Consider the following 22,379-nt stretch of genomic DNA (forward strand, 5'->3'; position numbering starts at 1 on the left):
AGCGTGATGCGCAGAGGGTTACTTTCTATTTAGTTTCCTGTTTTCTGCTTTTAGTATTCTTTTTATTGGTGTGTCTCTTTTATATCACCTCTGGAGAGTGTTTATTTAGCTGCACAGTTTATAAGAAGCACTTGGCACTTTATGATTAATTCACTATCTTTGGTTTTGCGCTCAATCCACATAGTTGGGAGTGATTCTGTGGATGTTTGATATAACAGCCTCTGTAGTGCGTTCACTTTTTTTATACATTTTTTTTCCTCCGTTGTACTTTATCAAGTGAGTAATTTTTGTTTAAAAGATTGTCTCTAGATACTTACCTTTGTTCACTTTGTTTTCACTTACTCTGATTTTTTAGCACCTCTGTGGTGTGTTTACTTATTTGAAATGAGCACTTTGCACTTTCTTGATATAACTTTTTTTACTTTATATAAGATTAGATATTTACATACATATATTCCTCACTAATGATTTGTGTAATTAGTCATTTTATTCACCACCCCTTGTGGGTTAGTTCCTTTATTCAATATAAGAGCAGCGTAACACCAACATATTTTTAGTTTTATTTTTTGTCCTTTATTTCACACAAATAAAGCTTTCTTTTGGTGGTATTTAATCACCGCTGGGGGTTTTATATTTTGCGCTATAAATAAAATAAAATAAAAAAGACCAAAAATTCTGCAATCATTTATTTTTTTATTTTTCTTAGTTTCTGTTATAAAACTTTGCAAAATTAGTAATTTCTCTTCATACATTTTAGCCAACATGTATACTGCTACATATATTTGGTTATAATAACCCAAATCAGTGTATATTATTTGGTCTTTGTGAAAGTTATAGAGTCCACAGGCTATGGTGCCAATGACTGAAAATTGATCACTCCTGATGTACTGACGGCCCATCTCATTTCTTGAGACAATAAGCCCTCTTTCACATGAACGATCCGTTCAGGTCCCCATGTCAGTTTTTTAGGCGGACCTAAACGGATGCTCCATAGAGGTCTATGGAGCGTCGGATGTCAGCGGTGACAAGTCCGCTGACTTCCGACCCGCTCCGAAAAAGCATGACTGAGGAAAAACGTACTTTTCCATCCGTCATCGGATCGGATGACGACGGACTCTACGGTCAGTCGTCATCCGATCTCCCATAGGGGAAAGTGGCGCTATGACAGGTCCGTCCCTGTACAGTATGCAGAGACAGACCTGTCATCTTCCTGCTCAGCAGGGATCGACGGAGTGATCCCCGCTGAGCAAGCGGATGTCCACGGGGCGGATCAGCACGGATCCACCCCGTGTGAAAGAGCCTTAAAAGAAAAATAAAATAAAAAATAAAAAAACTGCAAATAACCCCCAAATGACCCCTTTTTGGAAGTAGACATTCCAAAGTATTTTTATTAACCACTTGCCGACCGCCGCACGACGATATACGTCGGCAGAATGGCACGGGCAGGCATATGGGCGTATATATAAGTCCCTGCCTCCCCGGTGCCTGCGGCGGTCGGCATTCGTTCGGGAGCGATCCGGGATGAGGGGGCGGCCATTCATTCATGGCCACCCCCTCGTGATCGCTCCCGACGAATAGAAATGCTCCATGACATCACTTCCTCTCCTCACAGGAGAGGAAGTGATGTAATCTCTCCTCCGTGTCGGTATTTTTCGTTCCGGCACCGAGGAGAGAGGATCGGTGAGTTGCACCAACACACCACACGTACAGTAGAACATGCCAGGCACACTCACACCCCCCCTTTGCCCCCCTTTACCCCCCCAATTACCCCTGCCCCCCCCAGTCACAGTGACACCAATTGCATTTTTTTTTTTTTTTTTGCATTGGTGTCATTTGTGACTGTAATAACTGTTAGGGCAGTTAGGGTTAGCCCCCTTTAGTTCTAATGTGCCCCCCTAACCCCCCCAATAAAGGTTTAACCCCGTGATCACCCCCCGTCGCCAGTGTCACTAAGGCTGGGTTCACATTGCAGCGGTTTATGAGAACGAATGTGATTCGCACCGCACTGCAGTGCAAATCACATCCGATCTCTGTGCGATTCGAGTTCAGCCATACAGATAGTATGGCTGAATTCGCGCCGCACCCGCCGCAAACTCGCACGGGACCCTTTTTTTGGTCCGCAGCAGAATCGGATCGCATGGGTGTTCACACCATGCGATCCGAGTTTGCAGATCGCACTGCGATATGCGAACTGATCTGGTCGTGTCATTAACATTTCACTGACACTCCCAGCAGTTCGCATAGGGCAGTGTGAACTGCCGCCGGGAGGCATGCGATGCGGGAACCCGCCGCGGATTCGTGGCGTTCCCGCATCGCTCCAGTGTGAACCCAGCCTAATAAGCGATCATTTTTCTGATCGCTGTATTAGTGTCACAGGTGACGCTAGTTAGGCAGGTAGGTATTTAGGTTCGCCGCAACTTTTTATAGCGCCAGGGACCCCCATATACTACCGCATAAAGCCCCCTGATTGCCCCCTAGTTAACCCTTTCACCAGTGATCACCATATAACTGTTACAGGTGACGCTGGTTGGTTAGTTATTTTTTTATAGTTTCAGGGCACCCGCCATTTATTACCTAGTCTCACTAGTGTACCCCTAAATTTAGGGGTGTCTACTTTCCAAAATGGGGTCATTTGGGGGGCGTTTGTGCCATCTTGGCATTTTATGGCCTTCAAAACTGTAACACCCTTAGAAAGCCTGAAGGCGGTGCTTGGTTTTCGGGGCCCCGTACGCGGCTAGGCTCCCAAAAAGTCCCACATATGTGGTATCCCCGTACTCAGGAGAAGCAGCAGAATTTATTTTGGGGTGTCATTTCACATATGCCCATGGCATGCGTGAGCAATATATCATTTAGTGACAACTTTGTGAAAAAAATAAATAAAATAAAAAAGTTTGTAATTTTCCCGCAACTTGTGGCAAAATATAAAATATTCCATGGACTCAACATGCCTCTCAGCAAATAGCTTGGGGTGTCTACTTTCTAAAATGGGGTCATTTGTGGGGGTTTTGTGCCATCTTGGCATTTTATGGCCTTCAAAACTGTAATAGGTAGTGAGGAGTGAAGTCAAATATTTACGCCCTTAGAAAACCTGAAGGCGGTTCTTGGCTTTCGGGGCCCCGTACGCGGCTAGGCTCCCAAAAAATCCCACACATGTGGTATCCCCGTACTCAGGAGAAGCAGCAGAATTTATTTTGGGGTGTCATTTCACATATGCCCATAGCACGTGTGAGCAATATATCATTTAGTGACAACTTTGTGTAAAAAAAAAAAAAATTTTTTTTTTTGTCATTATTCAATCGCTTGAGGCAAAAAAATAAAATATTCAATGGGCTCAACATGCCTCTTATCAATTTCCTTAGGGGGTCTACTTTCCAAAATGGGGTCATTTGGGGGGGTTTTGTACTGCCCTGCCATTTTAGCACCTCAAGAAATGAGATAGGCAGTCGTAAACTAAAAGCTGCGTAAATTCCAGAAAACGTACCTTAGTTTGTAGATGTGACAACTTTTGCGCAAACCAATAAATATACAGTTATTGACTTTTTTTTTTTACCAAAGACATGTGGCTGAATACATTTTGGCCTAAATGTATGACTAAAATTGAGTTTATTGTATTTCTCCAATAACAAAAAGTAGAAAATATCATTTTTTTTCAAAATTTGCGGTCTTTTTCCATTTATATCGCAAAAAATAAAAATCGCAGAGGCAATCAAATACCATCAAAAGAAAGCTCTATTTGTGGGAAGAAAAGGACGCAAATTTTGTTTGGGTACAACATTGCATGACCGCGCAATTACCAGTTAAAGCAGTGCAGTGCCAAATTGTAAAAAGACCTCTGGTCATTTACCAGCAAAATGGTCCGGTCTGAAAGTGGTTAAGAGGCATGGTGAGATTTTTTGAAGTTGTCATTTTTTTCCTCACAATTCTTTGCAAAAATACATTTTTTTCTTTTCCACAAAACTGTCAAACTAACAGGTTATTTCTCCTCCTGAGTATGGCGATACCACATGTGCGTTACTTACACAGCACGGGCCACATACAGAGGCCCAACATGCAGGGAGCACATCAGGTGTTCTAGGGGCATACATTTCAAATCTAATTTTACTACCTATTACAATTTTGTGAGGCTCTGTAGTGGCACGGATGATAACTGATGTGGCGTAGATGAGCATGAATGAGGCATAAATGAGCCGTGGATGGGGGTGGCTGAACATGCATGGGGGTGCCTGAATATAGAAGGATAAATGAGGCAGAAATGGGCACTACAGATCCAGCCCACATCGCTGCTGCACCCGATCTCTCCCCTCTCACTGTATCGATCAATACAGAGAGGGGAAAAGCTAAGCTGGGCATGCGCCGGTCCTCTGGACCCGGATATTCCCATGGGTGCGCGGGAGCAAGATTCTGGGAGGACGTCATAGTACGCCGGAGTTATCCGACCATGCTGCAGCGATTTTTTCTTTTTTTGGAGTAGGAATACATATTTTAAAAGACTTTCAAAATCAGAGTTTAGTGTCACTTTTAAAGCCCTGTACACATGGGCCGAAGGTCAGAAGACATCAGCCAGTTAAAAAAAAATAAAAAATAAAACACACCGACATTCGGCCGGTGTGTATGCCACCCTGTCCAACAGAAGCCGGCCATTTGGTTGGCTTCTGTCAGACGAGCATGCTGAAAAAAAGGAGCCAACCGACTCTCGATCAGCGGCAATTGGCAATCAGCGCAGATCGCCAATTGGAGTGTTCTGGCGCGGAGGGCCATCCGTGGGGGAGATCGCTAAACTAACTTCACATAGTTAGTACAGCAGCTCTAACCGGAGCTGAAGTTTTTTTTGTTTAACCCACTGGGTTGATTGAAAAAAAAAAAAAATGTATGCCAGGCTTAAGCCCAGTGGGCTTAATGGAAAAAAACTGACAGCTCAGGATGAGCTGCTGTACTATCTGATGTTAGTACAGCGCTCTTCCCTGCTGTGATACCGTGTTCAGACAGGGGGACGCCCCCCTACCCCTTGCCTGCCACAACACTCTGGTCAGCACACCTTTTTTGGTCATGCCCTTTGACAGAAGCTGGCTTTCATCGGACTGGCTGCAGTACACGGGTCGAATCCCCCCGACATTCGGCCTGTGTGAACTAGGCTTCAGAGCCCCCTTCCCATCCAAGTATGAAATAATTTGGCTATAACACAAACATTAATACAATCATTGCATTGCTTTATTCAAAATTATTTTTTAACACTCGAGAGTCTATTGTTGTTCTCTCTAAGTTAATAAGATACCATAAAAAAACAAAAAATAAAAAATAAACACACACACAGGTCTGTTACATTACAGGGAGCACTGGGCATGGTGGTCAAACTCTGGTACCCACATAGTCCTATTCAGACAACCTGCTCAACCATTACAAGGTTAGTGGAAGGAAGACCATGAAAATGTGAGTTTAGTATAACTGGCCAAATTCATGAAGCTTTACACAAGGATGATAAACTTTATTTTAGCCCATTTATCAATCATTTTTTTTTAAATTAGGTTCCTTATACTGATATTAAAGTTTTGTAAGCTGAGCCACATAACTGGCTGAATAGGACTTCAGTGGGGATTTCCAGATACAAAAGTGACATCACGAGCCTCATATCTCAATGATGTTACAAGTCTCCAGCTCCTGATGTTTGGCCAACAATGACCTCACAGTCCGGAAACTGGTACACACATTTGTCTAAAGAACATTTTGAAACAACGGACAATTTAGTGCAAAAGAGTCTGAATTCACATTATTCCAGTCAGAAAAGGTTGGTACAACAACATCTTTAATTATAGAGATGCTACTTCTTTATACATTGTGTGGTGCCCAGTCTGGGAAGGTGTCTAGATCAAACACGGGTATTCCTCAAGCATAAAGTCCAAAACATAAAACGCCAGCTTGCTGATGAATTTTGTCCCCAGTTCAGCTTTCATCTAAAAAAAGAAAATAAGGAAACAAAGATAAAGTATTAGAGCAAAGCCAATGTACACCATGTTCAAATACAATATATCAAAAGCTGCAATTGTGTCTAAATAGAAGAGGGGTGTGTGTAGTGATTTGAATGTTGGTGTCCTTTGTGCATTTCTTCCAGATCTGTGCAGTAATCCAGCATGCAACAACTGCTGCACTTTCCCCTGTTCAGGAGCTTCCTATAATAAAAACCAGTCAGCGCTGCTCTCTCGCCCCGTTCAGGGTGACTGGCCTGGTGTCTGCCCCCCCCTGCAGTTTAAAGTGATTCTAAGAGGCAGAAGGTTTTTCAAAGCTTCTTTAAAGGCTGTCCGGGGACTCTGCTTCCTCATTGGCTGAGACAACAGCGGGCACCATTGGCTTTCGCTGCTGTCAACGTCAGTCGGCCAATGAGGAGAGAGAGAGAGAGAGAGAGAGAGAGAGAGAGAGAGACAAGGCCAAGCGCTGCTCTGCGTCTAAATGGACGCACAGAGCAGGGGCGAGGAAGCAAGACTACTCGGGTGCCCCCACAGCAAGCTGCTTGCTCTGGGCAGGAGGGAGGAGCCAGGAGTGCCAGCAGGGGATCCGAGAAGAGGAGGAACAGGACTGCTCTATGTAAAACTACTTCACAGAGCAGGTAAGTATAACACTTTATTTAAAAAAAAAAAATAGCCCTTAATATCACTTTAAGGATAAGTCCATCTTTGGGAACATGTGCCACACGTTTTTAGGGTGGACCATGTAACATGTTCCCAATTCTGTAGCCGCTGCCCAATTCCCCCTCCCTGTGACAGCAGTATGGGGAGAAGTTCCACGTACTATTGGTTAGTTTTTCAAATTAGCACAGCCATGCGGGGCTCTGCCCACACAGCTGCATCATTTATTCTTAGAGTTCTGTGAATGAACTACAAGTACCGACATTCTTTGCGGATGTCGGCTTGTAATTCTCAATGAACAACTACAGTGCTGTGGAGCTCTCTAGGTAGTTCATCGATTCTTCCTCTCAGTGTATCTGCATTGCCCATACGGGATGTACGGGCACACAAATGCACTGACAGGTCTGCAGGAGATCTGCACAGAACCAGCAATCTGCTGATCGCTAGTGCAATGTTTTTCAGGCTCAAAAAAAAAAAAAATATATATATATATATATATATATTTTTTTTTTTTTTTTTTTTAAAGCACTTTAACCTGCAAAAAAATGTTTTTTTCTTTTTAAAGTGAACTAATTTGAACAATTTCCAGCCCAGGTGTATTTTAGCATTCCTTGCCTACATGTAAAAATCATAATTTTTTGCTATAAAACAACTCCAAAGAACCCCCAAACATATTTTCTAGCAGAGATCCCAGGGAATAAAATGGCGGTCAGTGCAACTTTTTATGTCACACGGTATTTGTGCAGCAATTTTTCAAAATGCATTTTTTTTTTAAAAACAGTTCCTTGATTAAAAAAATAAAAATAAATATAAAAAAAACACACACACACACACACACACACACACACACACACACCAACAAGCATTATGTTAGCCCAATTTTTTTGTATAATGTGAAAGATGATGTTACGCCAAGAAAATAGATACCCAACATGTCAAATTCGGTACTTAATCTCCATAGGCAACATTTTACAAATGTTTACAGGTTACCCATTTATAGTTACAAAAGAGGTCTTGGGATAGAATTATTGCTCTCACTACAACATTCATGGCAATACCTCATATGTGTGGTGTGAATGCAGTTTTACATATGTGTTCACTTCTATGTGTGGGACCGGGGTGCTCCAAAAAAAAAAAAAAAAAAAAATATATTATATATATATATATATATATATATATATATATATATATATATATATATATATATATATATATATATATATATATATATATATATATATATTCTATAAGACCTCAGAAAAAAAAAAAAAAAAAAAACACACAATCTCAGCCGTTTCCGTTAAAAACACAGCAGTGTTTACATTTGCCGAGGCCGGAAGTGATGTCTTAACGTCGTACCCGGCCTCCGAAGGTCATAGAGATGGCCGGGGACCATCTAGTCCTTGGTCAGCTCTATGGTAAACGGCCCCTCCTGCCACCTGTAAAAACAGTGATTGTGATTGTCACTATGATTGTTTTTACTGTGCAGGGAATCACTGGCAGAAAAAAAAAAATATCTGGATGATGCCTGCAACTCCATCATTCAGATATCTCCACTCAAAGTCCAGGACATCATATGACGGCCTTGTGTGGGAAGTGGTTAAGGACAGCTGTGCCCCTCCCAAAGCTCTGCTATCTGTACAGGATACATGCAGTACAATGATGATGCCAGCACTACTTTTACAAGATAATATTGAGGTTTGCAAAGACCTTTGGTGCACACAAAGCGGCTATTGAGGAACATATTGAAAAAAAAATTTAGTTTGTTCTGCACTCGTGTAACCCGTTTTTAGCAGACAGTGGGCTGAAGTCCGCTGTCAGCTGACGTCACAGAACCGGTCCAGGCAAGATTGCGACACTGGAGGCGGGATCCGCCCACAAACCTGGACCAGCACCCGGCTTAGCCTCTCAGCGAGCCACTTAAAGCCTGAGCCGGCCGCTCCCTTCCAATCCACAGCCCAGCACTACAGTGAGCAGTGACTGAGCTCTCTACTCAGGGAACTGTAAGAAAAGAGCGATCTGCGGTGTTAGATCTCTCAGTTCTCAGTGTTAGAGCCGGCGGGGGAGCGATGCAGCATCCACCTAGGTAAGTATAAATCTGCAAAAACCCCAAACCCCATACTTCTCTTTTAAATGCATGTCACAGCCACCATAGTTTGCCACTTAAAATGTTGGCAATGTATAGAGAATATGTCATTATGATATCCAGTGTTAGACGTGGATTGGCAGCAGGCAAAAGGAACGCACATGAGGCACTTTGGTTTCTTCAGCCCTTATCCAATGAAAACAAAGTTTAGTTTAATTTTAAATCTGAAATCTAGGCAGATATTAAAAGACAAGCATGAATGCAGTTCTGTAATTAATATATCAGTAAATGTATTTTTAAAATTTCAAGGAGTGTAAGGACCTAAATCTGAGCTGGTGTCGGCCTATTGCAGTTTCTGTACAGTAAGTATGAAGTGTGATAAGAATAAGCAGCACAAGCAGCCAATCAGTTCATGTGCCAACAAGAATGTTGTTAGGAGAAAGCAGCGTGAAAGATTAGCTCATCGCTGTGTTGCTTCTCTTTTCACTGTCCAATCACAGGGGGTCCAGGGTGATCTGGGCTCAGAAGAAGTGGGTTGGATGATGCTGGACATCAAACTCAGGTCATCTTGTGGCAGAAAAGACGTCCTTACAGGGGAAATTCTCTGGATTGAAAGTGAATATTGCTACAAAAGCGGCTTCATTTTTGCCTGAAGTTTTGCTTAAAGCGGAGTTCCACCCATATAAAAGTCAGAAGCTACAAAAAGTGTAGCTGCTGACTTTTAATAATCAGACACTCACCTGTCCCAAGGTCCAGCGATGTGGGTGCAGGAAACCTCGTTCCTCTCCCCCTCCTCTCCACAGTGCCGTCATTCTGTGGGCGCCCGGCTGTGCCTTCACAGCCGGGCACGCACTGGGCATGCACGAGCCGTGCTGTGAATGGCCAGACAATCTTCTGGGACCTGTGACAAGTCCCAGAAGATTGCAGGGAGGGAGGTGATCTTCCTTCTGGCGCCCTGGAAGTGGGAGCTGGGTGCCTGTAAAAACAGGATACCCCCCCTCCTCCCCCCAAAACAATGACATGCCAAATGTGGCATGTCAGGGGGTCACCTGTACTTAAAGCAGAAGTTCCATTTTTGGGTGGAGCTCCGCTTTAAGTTAAAGAGTTCCAGAGTGTAAAAAAAAAAAAAATTTTAAAAAGTTCAGCTGCTCTGCAAATACTATAGCTGCTGTCCTTTAATACAAGGACACCACTGTGTGTCCCAGAAGGTAGCGGGGGGGACGACAACCACTGTGCGGCAATCTTACTAGGAAGTGGGAGCGTGTACCTGTCAAAGCCACGTACCCGCTCCCCCCCTGCCAAAAAATGACAAATGTGGTGGTGGAGGGTGCGAACAAACGGAGCTCTGCTTTAAGATTATGTTGCTGATACAAAAGTACCAAAACCTCAGCTGGGAGAATGTAGTGATAAAACCCTCTCCCAAAAAAACATTTTATGACACTGAGACTGAATTTTTAGACGTAAAATAACCATCCTAGACAGTGTCGTACACCCTCCTTATAATGAAATAGTAAAGTCAGTGTAAGCTGCACACCCACAATAATTATCTCCAGCATGCAATCACAGTATAACAATTCGAACTCAAGGGTGTTGTGAGGAGTCTAAAGGGGAATAAATATACCCAAAAACTATTGTACAGGTCAAATAGCACTAGAATAAGGCTAATGGGGTATTAGTAACATTGAATATTACACCGATAAATAAAATAGGTGAATTACTGTAAAACCTGAACGGAACCTGCATTCAGTTTCAAATTTTGGACTTTGCTGGCTGCATGCTTGTTCCAGGCCAGTGACTAAGGAAGAAGGTTATAAGGATGACAGTCTGTACCAATGCCATGCCGGGCCAAACATTTAAAATAGGGAAAGATCAAAGCTGATATTTTCCAGTTCCACCAGGTGGCAGCACATTACCAAAGTTTTTCAGTGCCAATGCTACTAGGAAGCCTGGGGGCTGCTTGTTATGATGTCTAAAAGGATAAACAATATTATTACTTTAGAACAGTTCACTAAAATTGTCTGTTTCATAATTCAATAAAATCTTTCTCGGCCTACTTCTCTTGTGGGCAACAAGCGCACACTTACTTTTGCACTCCTGTGACCCGGAGTCGGCTTATTATGGGCTATTGCCCGCTGTCAGCGAACATGGCAGGGAAGTTACAGCCTCTGGAAGGATCCCGACCATATTGTTGGGATCCACCCAGCTTCCTGATCAACAGCTTGCTCTGAATCTTAGAATACAGCCAAGAGCTGCAGCCAGCTGCGCCCACCCCTCCTCTTGGAGGAGTCGGAGGAGAACTGAGCGATCAGCAGTCTTGCGATTGCAAGTTTTCCCGTCTTAACCGCATGCCGACCAGCCACCGCAGTTGTACTCAGCAGTTGTTGGCTCAGCTGCGCGAATCACAGTTTTGTTACGTTGGTAACATAAATGGCCACTAGGGGGGACGTGCGCACCCAGCTCGCTCCCCAAGCCGCTCGGGGCACACGGAGAACCGGGAGCTGTGTATGTAAACACAGTTTCCGGTTCTCTGAGCAGGGAACTGACAGATCGTCTGTCCACACAGAGTATGGACAGCGATCTGTTAGTTTCCCTGCACAGTCCCATCCCCCCTTCAGTTAGAACACAAAATAGGATACATATTAACCTCTCTCCTGCCCCCTAGTGTTAACCCCTTCACTGCCAGTGACATTTTTACAGAAATCAATGCAATTTTAAATCGCACTGATCGCTGTATTAATGCCAATGGTCCCAAAAACGTGTCAAAATTGTCCGATGTGTCCGCCATAATGTCACTGTCATGATAGAAAATCACAGATTACCGCCATTACTAGCAAAAAAAAAAATATTAATGAAAATGCCATAAATCTATCCCCTATTTTGTTTATAACTTTTGCGCAAACCAAATCAATAAATGCTTATTGTGATTCGTTTTACCAAAAATATGTAGAATACTTATCGGCCTAAACTAAGGGGAAAAAAAACTTTTTTTTAAAAATATATTTTTAAGGGATATTTATTATTTCAAAAAGTTAAAAATAATGCGTTTTTTTCAAAATTGTCGCTTTTTTTATAGTGCAAAAAATAAAAAAAAGCAGAAGTGATCAAACACCACCAAAAGAAAGCTCTATTTGTGGGGGAAAAAAAAGGACGTCAATTTTGTTTGGGAGCCACGTCGCACGACCGCGCAATTGTCAGTTAAAGCGACGCAGTGCCGAATTGCAAAAAGCGGTTTGGTCTTTGGCCAGCCAAATGGTCCGGGTGGTTAAAGAGGAGCTCCAGGCTACTTTGGAAAAAATTTAAAGTCAGCAGCTACAAATACTGTAACTGCAACATTTAAAATAAGGACACTTACCTGCCCAGGGATCCCGCGATGTCCTATCCTGAGCCAATTCTTCAATTGGCTTTGGGTGCAGGCGCCAACACCTCTGGTAAGGGAAACAGGAAGTGAAGCCTTGCAGCTTTACAGCCTGTTACCTCCTGTGCATGCGCGAGTCACGCTGTGCCTTGTTAATGGTCCCGCAGTCTTCTGGGACCTGTGTGTAGGATGGGTAGGGGGCGAAGTTCTGGGTAAGTTCGCCATGGTGATCTGAGCCAGAAGTGGGAGCGAGTACTTGTCTAAACCAGGTAGCCCCCCGCCGCCCACAAAAGTGCCAAATGTGGCAGTGGAGGATGCAAACAAACAAAAAGGAGCTTTACCCTTTGGGTGGAGCTCTGCTTTAAATCCCGTATAAAGGTTTGTTTTTTTCTTTTTATATACCCCAAACTTCTCCTATCAAGATAAAAAGCCTTCTCTGTTCAGCCCCCCCCCCCCCAGCCCCCCTAATACTTGCCTCAGGTCCCTCTAAATCCACCAAAGTTGCAGAAGTGACTTGGCTGCCCAGGACTCCCTTCCTCATTGGCTGAGACAGCAGAGAGGACAGAAATTCTAATTAGTATTAATCACTCCGGAAGGTTTACCCCCCTTCATGACCAGGGCAATTAAATGACAATTGTGCGGTTCTGCGACGTTGCACCTAAACAAAATTGACGTTGTTTTTTTCCCACAAATAGAGCTTTCTTTTGGTGGGATTTGATCACCTCTGCGGTTTTTATTACGCAAAAAAAAAAAAAAAGAACAATAGTTTTTACTTTCTACTATAAAATATATACAATAAAATTTATTCGCATATATATTCTGCTACATCCCAATAAGTGTATATTGATTGGCTTGCGCAAAAGTTATAGCGTCTACAACTATGAGATATATGATTTTGTTTTTTTTTGCTGTTTTACTAGTAATGGCGGCGATCAGCGATTTTTTAGCGGGATTGCAATAGACAAATCTGACACTAAGGCCCCTTTTACCTGAAAGTTGTGCAATTTTTGCCACGACTTAAAGCAATGCCTGTGTAATCTTTAGGTCTATGGACCTCAAGTCGGACCAAAGCAGGGCAGGAACTACTTTAAAGTTGCACAGATATGAATGGTACTCATTGGAATTCATGGGGTACGACTTGTCATGCGACTTTGTAGTCCCAAGTGTGAAAGGGGCCTAAGGTCCTTATCACACTTGTGCGACTTTGGACATAGGAATCACATGACAAGGCGTACCCCATGATTTCCAATGATCACCATCCATATCTGTGCAACTTCAAGTTGCACCAACTTCAAAGCAGTCCCTGTACTACTCTCTTCGACTTTGATGCAAACTGACATCCGTAGAAATTAAAGCGGTTGTATACCCGCTAATTTTTTTATTTTTTTTGCCACCTGCAAAGGAAATGGCATAATGAGCTAGTATGCACCGCATACTAGCTCATTATGAAATACTTACCTTAGAACGAGGCCCGACATCTGGCCCGATCCACGCCGAGGGAGCTGACATGCTCCCTCTGCGTTTCTTCCGGGTATCGCGGCTTCGGCGCTGTGAGTGGCCGGAGCTGCGATATCGTCACTCCCGTGAATGCGCGCGGGAGATTTCATCCCGGTAGGGTCCGGCGACTGCCGGGCTTTCAGCCGAGAATCCCCTTGTGCGCACGCGCCGCTGCAGTCAGCGGCGCATACCGAGGGGAATATCTCCTAAACCGTACAGGTTTAGGATATTTTTTTTTACCTACAGGTAAGCCTTATTATAAGCTTTCCTGTAGGTAAAAGTAAAAAAAAAAATTACTATACAACCACTTTAAGTTTACACAGGCATTCCCTGGAATCGCATTCCCTGAAGTCGCATGAAAATCGCACAACTACCAAGTCGGATGAAAGATCTCACTTTTTGGGGACCAGTGACACTAATACAGGGCAAAAAAATGCTCGGTATTAATGACACTGACAGAGAAGGGGTTAACAGTGGCCGCGATCAAAGCATAATATGTGCTCGTAGGGAGTGCTTTATAACTGTGTGTGGGGGTGGGGTGGGGGTGCCTTGACTGGAGGAAGACAGATCACATGATCTCCATCATCCTCTCTGAGGGAATGGCGGTCTGCCTCTCCTGAGAACGATCAGCGTGTCCCGGTGGACATCACATCCACTGGACCCGCTGATTGGCTTCTGCCGTGTCCAATCACAGCGGGAGCGGGTTCACTGGCGGTGCACGCCCCTGATCCAGCGCACAGAATCATGTACAGGTATGTGATTTTGTGTAGGAGGGTCGCCCCCCGCAGTAGATCTGCATGGAGAGCTCCATATCAGAGTAATATACAATTACTTCTCTCTCCTCCTTTCTTTATACACAGATTTCTCTTCTATCTCTATCACTACTGGCTGCATCTAGTGCAGATTTATGGACATACCTGAGGACTGTGTGTATATAAAACCTCTAGAGACGGTATATACACCCCATATCATTATCACCTATATACAGTCTACTTGTATAATATCAAGGTCTCCATATATGGCTGAGAACAATTGTATTTTATCTCCAGGGCTCTCCTCTCCCCCCACTTTTTCTCACCAAGCTCCTTTCATGTTTTAGTCAATCAGATGGAGGTCCCTCCCCTGTCACCTTTCTTTTTGGTGTCAGCAATGATTAATGCAGATATCAGAGGAACGAGGCAGTAGACAGAAATGAGCCTTAGGGTGCTTTCACATGGGGAGGATCAGTGCTGATCCGCCCCGGGGGATATCCGCTTGCTCAGCGGGGATTGCTGGAGTGATCTCCGCTGAGCAGGAAGATGACAGGTCTGTCTCTGTACACTGCGCAGGGGACGGACCTGTCACAGCGCCGCTCTCCCCTATGGGAGATCGGGTGACTACGGACCGCAGTGTCCGTCATCACCCGATCCGATGACGGATGGAAAAATAGCTTTTTCCTCCGTCACACTTTTTCGGATCGGAGCGGATCGGATGTCAGCGGACTTGTCACTGCTGACATCCGACGCTCCATAGACCTCTATGGAGCATCCGTTCAGGTCCGCCTGAAAAACTGACATGGGGACCTGAACGGATCGTCCGTGTGAAAGAGGGCCTTACTGCTCTGGACTGAGACAAGTACACACTATAGAGGGATATGCTTTGATCAGATTTCATTACAACCACTTCAACCCCCCAAATTAGCAGTCATGGAAGTGTCATTTATCCATCCCCACATTAGATGTCTGTGGCAGGAAAAAGGTGGGGTAAGACTTGCTGGTACACTGACTGGGGGGGGCAGATGACACAACACGGCTGGGGGAAGGGGGGGTTTGGCAGATGACAGGACACTGCTCGGTGAGGGGGCCATGACAGAACACGGCTCGGGGGGGACATGACAGAACAGGGCTCGGGGTGGGGGACATGGACAGAACACGGCTCGGGGGGGGGGCATGAAAGAACACGGCTCGGGGGGGGGCCATGACAGAACACGGCTCGGGGGGGGGGGGGCCATGACAGAACACGGCTCGGGGGGGGGGGGGGCCATGACAGAACACGGCTCGGGGGGGGGGGGCCCATGACAGAACACGGCTCGGGGGGGGGCCATGACAGAACACGGCTCGGGGGGGGCCATGATAGAACACGGCTCGGGGGGGGGGGCCATGATAGAACACGGCTCGGGGGGGGGGGCCATGACAGAACACGGCTCGGGGGGGGCCGTGACAGAACACGGCTCGGGGGGGGGCCGTGACAGAACACGGCTCGGGGGGGGGGTGATAGAACACGGGCTCGGGGGGGGGGTGATAGAACACGGCTCGGGGGGGGGGTGATAGAACACGGCTCGGGGGGGGGGTGATAGAACACGGCTCGGGGGGGGGGGTGATAGAACACGGCTCGGGGGGGGGGTGATAGAACACGGCTCGGGGGGGGGGTGATAGAACACGGCTCGGGGGGGGGGGTGATAGAACACGGCTCGGGGGGGGGTGATAGAACACGGCTCGGGGGGGGGGGGTGATAGAACACGGCTCGGGGGGGGGGGGTGATAGAACACGGCTCGGGGGGGGGTGATAGAACACGGCTCGGGGGGGGGGGTGATAGAACACGGCTCGGGGGGGGGGTGATAGAACACGGCTCGGGGGGGGGGTGATAGAACACGGCTCGGGGGGGGGTGATAGAACACGGCTCGGGGGGGGGGGGTGATAGAACACGGCTCGGGGGGGGGGGTGATAGAACACGGCTCGGGGGGGGGTGATAGAACACGGCTCGGGGGGGGGGTGATAGAACACGGCTCGGGGGGGGTGATAGAACACGGCTCGGGGGGGGGGGTGATATTACACGGCTCGGGGGGAGGTGACAGAACACGGCTCGGGGGGAGGTGACAGAACACGGCTCGGGGGGAGGTGACAGAACACGGCTCGGGGGGGGGGGGGCATGTCAGAACACGGCTCGGGGGGGGGGGGCATGTCAGAACACGGCTCGGGGGGGGGGGCATGTCAGAACACGGCTCGGGGGGGGGGGGCATGTCAGAACACGGCTCGGGGGGGGCCATGACAGACACGGCTCGGGGGGGGGCCATGACAGAACACGGCTCGGGGGGGGCCATGACAGAACACGGCTCGGGGGGGGCCATGACAGAACACGGCTCGGGGGGGGGCCATGACAGAACACGGCTCGGGGGGGGCCATGACAGAACACGGCTCGGGGGGGGGCCATGACAGAACACGGCTCGGGGGGGGGCCATGACAGAACACGGCTCGGGGGGGGGGCCATGACAGAACACGGCTCGGGGGGGGGGGCCATGACAGAACACGGCTCGGGGGGGGGGGGCCATGACAGAACACGGCTCGGGGGGGGGCCATGACAGAACACGGCTCGGGGGGGGCCATGACAGAACACGGCTCGGGGGGGGCCATGACAGAACACGGCTCGGGGGGGGCCATGACAGAACACGGCTCGGGGGGGGCCATGACAGAACACGGCTCGGGGGGGGCCATGACAGAACACGGCTCGGGGGGGGCCATGACAGAACACGGCTCGGGGGGGGCCATGACAGAACACGGCTCGGGGGGGGCCATGACAGAACACGGCTCGGGGGGGGCCATGACAGAACACGGCTCGGGGGGGGGGGGCCATGACAGAACACGGCTCGGGGGGGGGGGGGCCATGACAGAACACGGCTCGGGGGGGGGGGCGCCATGACAGAACACGGCTCGGGGGGGGGGGCCATGACAGAACACGGCTCGGGGGGGGGGCCATAACAGAACACGGCTCGGGGGGGGGGGGCCATGACAGAACACGGCTCGGGGGGGGGGGGCCATGACAGAACACGGCTCGGGGGGGGGGGCCATGACAGAACACGGCTCGGGGGGGGGGCCATGACAGAACACGGCTCGGGGGGGGGGGGGGGCCGTGAGAGAACACGGCTCGGGGGGGGGTCGTGACAGAAACACGGTTTGGGGAGGGCCGTGACAGAACACGGCTCGGGGGGGGGCCGTGACAGAACACGGCTCGGGGGGGCCGTGACAGAACACGGCTCGGGGGGGGGCGTGACAGAACACGGCTCGGGGGGGGCGGCGATGACAGAACACGGCTCGGGGGGCAGATGAAAGAACACGGCTCGGGGGAGGCCGTGACAGAACACGGCTCGGGGGAGGCCGTGACAGAACACGGCTCGGGGGAGGCCGTGACAGAACACGGCTCGGGGGAGGCCGTGACAGAACACGGCTCGGGGGAGGCCGTGACAGAACACGGCTCGGGGGAGGCCGTGACAGAACACGGCTCGGGGGGGCGGCGATGACAGAACACGGCTCGGGGGAGGCCGTGACAGAACACGGCTCGGGGGAGGCCGTGACAGTACACGGCTCGGGGGAGGCCGTGACAGAACACGGCTCGGGGGAGGCCGTGACAGAACACGGCTCGGGGGAGGCCGTGACAGAACACAGCTCGGGGGAGGCCGTGACAGAACACGGCTCGGGGGAGGCCGTGACAGAACACGGCTCGGGGGAGGCCGTGACAGAACACGGCTCGGGGGAGGCCGTGACAGAACACGGCTCGGGGGGGGGCCATGACAGAACACGGCTCGGGGGGGGGGGCCATGACAGAACACGGCTCGGGGGGGGGGGGGGCCATGACAGAACACGGCTCGGGGGGGGGCCCATGACAGAACACGGCTCGGGGGGGGGGGCCATGACAGAACACGGCTCGGGGGGGGGGGGGCCATGACAGAACACGGCTCGGGGGGGGGGGGGCCATGACAGAACACGGCTCGGGGGGGGGGCCATGACAGAACACGGCTCGGGGGGGGGGGCCATGACAGAACACGGCTCGGGGGGGGGGGGGGCCATGACAGAACACGGCTCGGGGGGGGGGGGCCATGACAGAACACGGCTCGGGGGGGAGCCATGACAGAACACGGCTCGGGGGGGGGAAACATGACAGAACACGGCTCGGGGGGGGGGGTCATGACAGAACACGGCTCGGGGGGGGGGGTCATGACAGAACACGGCTCGGGGGGGGGGGGCCATGACAGAACACGGCTCGGGGGGGGGGGGGGCCATGACAGAACACGGCTCGGGGGGGGGGGGCCATGACAGAACACGGCTCGGGGGGGGGGGGCCATGACAGAACACGGCTCGGGGGGGGGGGCCATGACAGAACACGGCTCGGGGGGGCCATGACAGAACACGGCTCGGGGGGGGGGGCATGACAGAACACGGCTCGGGGGGGGGGGGGCCGTGAGAGAACACGGCTCGGGGGGGGGTCGTGACAGAACACGGTTTGGGGAGGGCCGTGACAGAACACGGCTCGGGGGGGGCCGTGACAGAACACGGCTCGGGGGGGGGCCGTGACAGAACGCGGCTCGGGGGGGGGCATGACAGAATGCGGCTCGGGGGGGGGCATGACAGAATGCGGCTCGGGGGGGGGCATGACAGAATGCGGCTCGGGGGGGGGGGGCCATGACAGAACGCGGCTCGGGGGGGGGGGGGGCCCATGACAGAACGCGGCTCGGGGGGGGGGGGGGCCATGACAGAACGCGGCTCGGGGGGGGGGCCATGACAGAACACGGCTCGGGGGGGGGGCATGACAGAACACGGCTCGGGGGGGGGGGGCCATGACAGAACACGGCTCGGGGGGGGGGGGGCCATGACAGAACACGGCTCGGGGGGGGGGCCATGACAGAACACGGCTCGGGGGGGGGCCATGACAGAACACGGCTCGGGGGGGGGCCATGACAGAACACGGCTCGGGGGGGGGCCATGACAGAACACGGCTCGGGGGGGGCCATGACAGAACACGGCTCGGGGGGGGGCCATGACAGAACACGGCTCGGGTGGGCCATGACAGAACACGGCTCGGGGGGGGCCATGACAGAACACGGCTCGGGGGGGGCCATGACAGAACACGGCTCGGGGGGGGGGGCCATGACAGAACACGGCTCGGGGGGGGGGGCCATGACAGAACACGGCTCGGGGGGGGGGGGGGCCATGACAGAACACGGCTCGGGGGGGGGGGGCCATGACAGAACACGGCTCGGGGGGGGGGGGGCATGACAGAACACGGCTCGGGGGGGGGGGGCCATGACAGAACACGGCTGGGGGGGGGGGGCCATGACAGAACACGGCTGGGGGGGGGGGGCCATGACAGAACACGGCTGGGGGGGGGGGGGGCATGACAGAACACGGCTGGGGGGGGGGGGGGCCATGACAGAACATGGCTCAGGGGGGGGGGGGGCCATGACAGAACACGGCTCAGGGGGGGGGGGCCATGACAGAACACGGCTCGGGGGGGGGGCCATGACAGAACACGGCTCGGGGGGGGGCCATGACAGAACACGGCTCGGGTGGGGGGCCATGACAGAACACGGCTCGGGGGGGGGCCATGACAGAACACGGCTCGGGGGGGGGGGGGATGACAGAACATGGCTCGGGGGGGGGGGGATGACAGAACATGGCTCGGGGGGGGCCATGACAGAACATGGCTCGGGGGGGGCCATGACAGAACATGGCTCGGGGGGGGGCCATGACAGAACATGGCTCGGGGGGGGCCATGACAGAACATGGCTCGGGGGGGGCCATGACAGAACACGGCTTGGGGGGGGCCCATGACAGAACACGGCTCAGGGGGGGGGCCCATGACAGAACACGGCTCGGGGGGGGGGCATGACAGAACACGGCTCGGGGGGGGGCCCATGACAGAACACGGCTCGGGGGGGGGCCCATGACAGAACACGGCTCGGGGGGGGGGGCATGACAGAACACGGCTCGGGGGGGGGGCCCATGACAGAACACGGCTCGGGGGGGGCCCATGACAGAACACGGCTCGGGGGGGCCCATGACAGAACACGGCTCGGGGGGGGGTGACAGAACATGGCTCGGGGGGGGGGGGGTGACAGAACATGGCTCGGGGGGGCCATGACAGAACATGGCTCGGGGGGGGCCATGACAGAACACGGCTCGGGGGGGGGGGCCATGACAGAACATGGCTCGGGGGGGGGGGATGACAGAACATGGCTCGGGGGGGGCCATGACAGAACATGGCTCGGGGGGGGCCATGACAGAACATGGCTCGGGGGGGGCCATGACAGAACATGGCTCGGGGGGGGGCCATGACAGAACATGGCTCGGGGGGGCCATGACAGAACATGGCTCGGGGGGGGCCATGACAGAACACGGCTTGGGGGGGGCCCATGACAGAACACGGCTCAGGGGGGGGCCCATGACAGAACACGGCTCGGGGGGGGGGCATGACAGAACACGGCTCGGGGGGGGCCCATGACAGAACACGGCTCGGGGGGGGGCCCATGACAGAACACGGCTCGGGGGGGGGGCATGACAGAACACGGCTCGGGGGGGGGGCCCCATGACAGAACACGGCTCGGGGGGGGCCCATGACAGAACACGGCTCGGGGGGGCCCATGACAGAACACGGCTCGGGGGGGGGGTGACAGAACATGGCTCGGGGGGGGGGGGGGTGACAGAACATGGCTCGGGGGGGCCATGACAGAACATGGCTCGGGGGGGGCCATGACAGAGCATGGCTCGGGGGGGGGGCCATGACAGAGCATGGCTCGGGGGGGCCATGACAGAACACGGCTTGGGGGGGCCCATGACAGAACACGGCTCAGGGGGGGGGCCCATGACAGAACACGGCTCGGGGGGGGGGGCATGACAGAACACGGCTCGGGGGGGGGCCCATGACAGAACACGGCTCGGGGGGGGCCCATGACAGAACACGGCTCGGGGGGGGGGGGCCCATGACAGAACACGGCTCGGGGGGGGGGGGGCCATGACAGAACACGGCTCGGGGGGGGGGGGCCCATGACAGAACACGGCTCGGGGGGGGGGGGGCCCATGACAGAACACGGCTCGGGGGGGGCCCATGACAGAACACGGCTCGGGGGGGCCCATGACAGAACATGGCTCGGGGGGGGGGGCCATGACAGAACACGGCTGGGGGGGGTGATGACAGGAGGGGAGGGGGGTGATTAGTGAAAACGGAGGGGGGTGATTAGTGAACACGGAGGGGGGTTGATTAGTGAACATGGAGTGGGGGGGGTGATTAGTGAACATGGAGGGGGGGGGGGAATAGTGAACATGGAGGGGGGTGTTGAGGATGATTTGGGGTCTCCAGCTCTGTCTCCTCCCCGGACTTTTCTCCTCACCATTCCCGCGGTCTCCTCTCCCCCCCCCCCCTCTCCCCCTCTCCTGCTCACCTGCACAGCTCTGCGCCCCCCAGCCGCCATTTCTGCCCCCCGGGACCGTTCCTCTCAGCTCCCCCCTCAGTAACAGTCTCTCGTCCCTCCTCCATAGAGATTTCCAGTACTAAAGATGGCCGACGGGTGATGATGAAACCAAAAAATCACTGTCGGCTGATCGGGATAGGAGACACCTGTGGCTGAGATCGGTATTACAGCCGGAGAAGACAGAGATTGCCATCTTGTGGCCAAATTCAAGAATAACCTTTAAAATCACCCAATACTGTTGAATTAGAATTAAAATCAATAAAATTATATAAAATTGATATGGGTTTGTGTTATATGACATAGTTGGTGTGAGGCGCATCAGGTCAGGTACTTCAGTAAGAGGCGCTGTGATTGGTCACAGGTTCTTATTTAACTCCAGTCTGAGGCGGTCTCAGGTCACTTCTCCTTAGCGAGTTGACGGAGTGACATTCAGAGAGGATAGCTCCTGCATTTCACTGCGATTTTCAGCGACTGACAGCGAATAACTGCGATTTTTATCATTTTTATTGATATTTATCGCTATTACTAACCCCTATTATAATATTATTGTTAATATTATAATTTTTTAGCCTTTTTCAGGTATACAGGCATCCAACACCAACAGGA

At 51.6% G+C, this 22,379-nt stretch overlaps 1 long non-coding RNA gene across 1 annotated transcript; it reads right to left on the minus strand.

Annotated features, from left to right (window-relative positions):
* Positions 1–5,186: 5,186 nt before the first annotated feature.
* LOC143975545 (uncharacterized) lies at positions 5,187–21,916 on the minus strand. Its single transcript, XR_013272392.1, has 2 exons — positions 21,744–21,916; positions 5,187–5,948 (listed from the first exon to the last, which is right to left on the minus strand). It is a non-coding gene; the product is annotated as an uncharacterized LOC143975545 (long non-coding RNA).
* Between the last annotated feature and the right edge of the window lie 463 nt (positions 21,917–22,379).

This window comes from Lithobates pipiens, unplaced genomic scaffold, assembly GCF_037356315.1.
Source record: "Lithobates pipiens isolate NorthernLeopardFrog02 unplaced genomic scaffold, aLitPip1_a1.2 Scaffold_13, whole genome shotgun sequence".
NCBI lineage: Eukaryota > Metazoa > Chordata > Amphibia > Anura > Ranidae > Lithobates > Lithobates pipiens.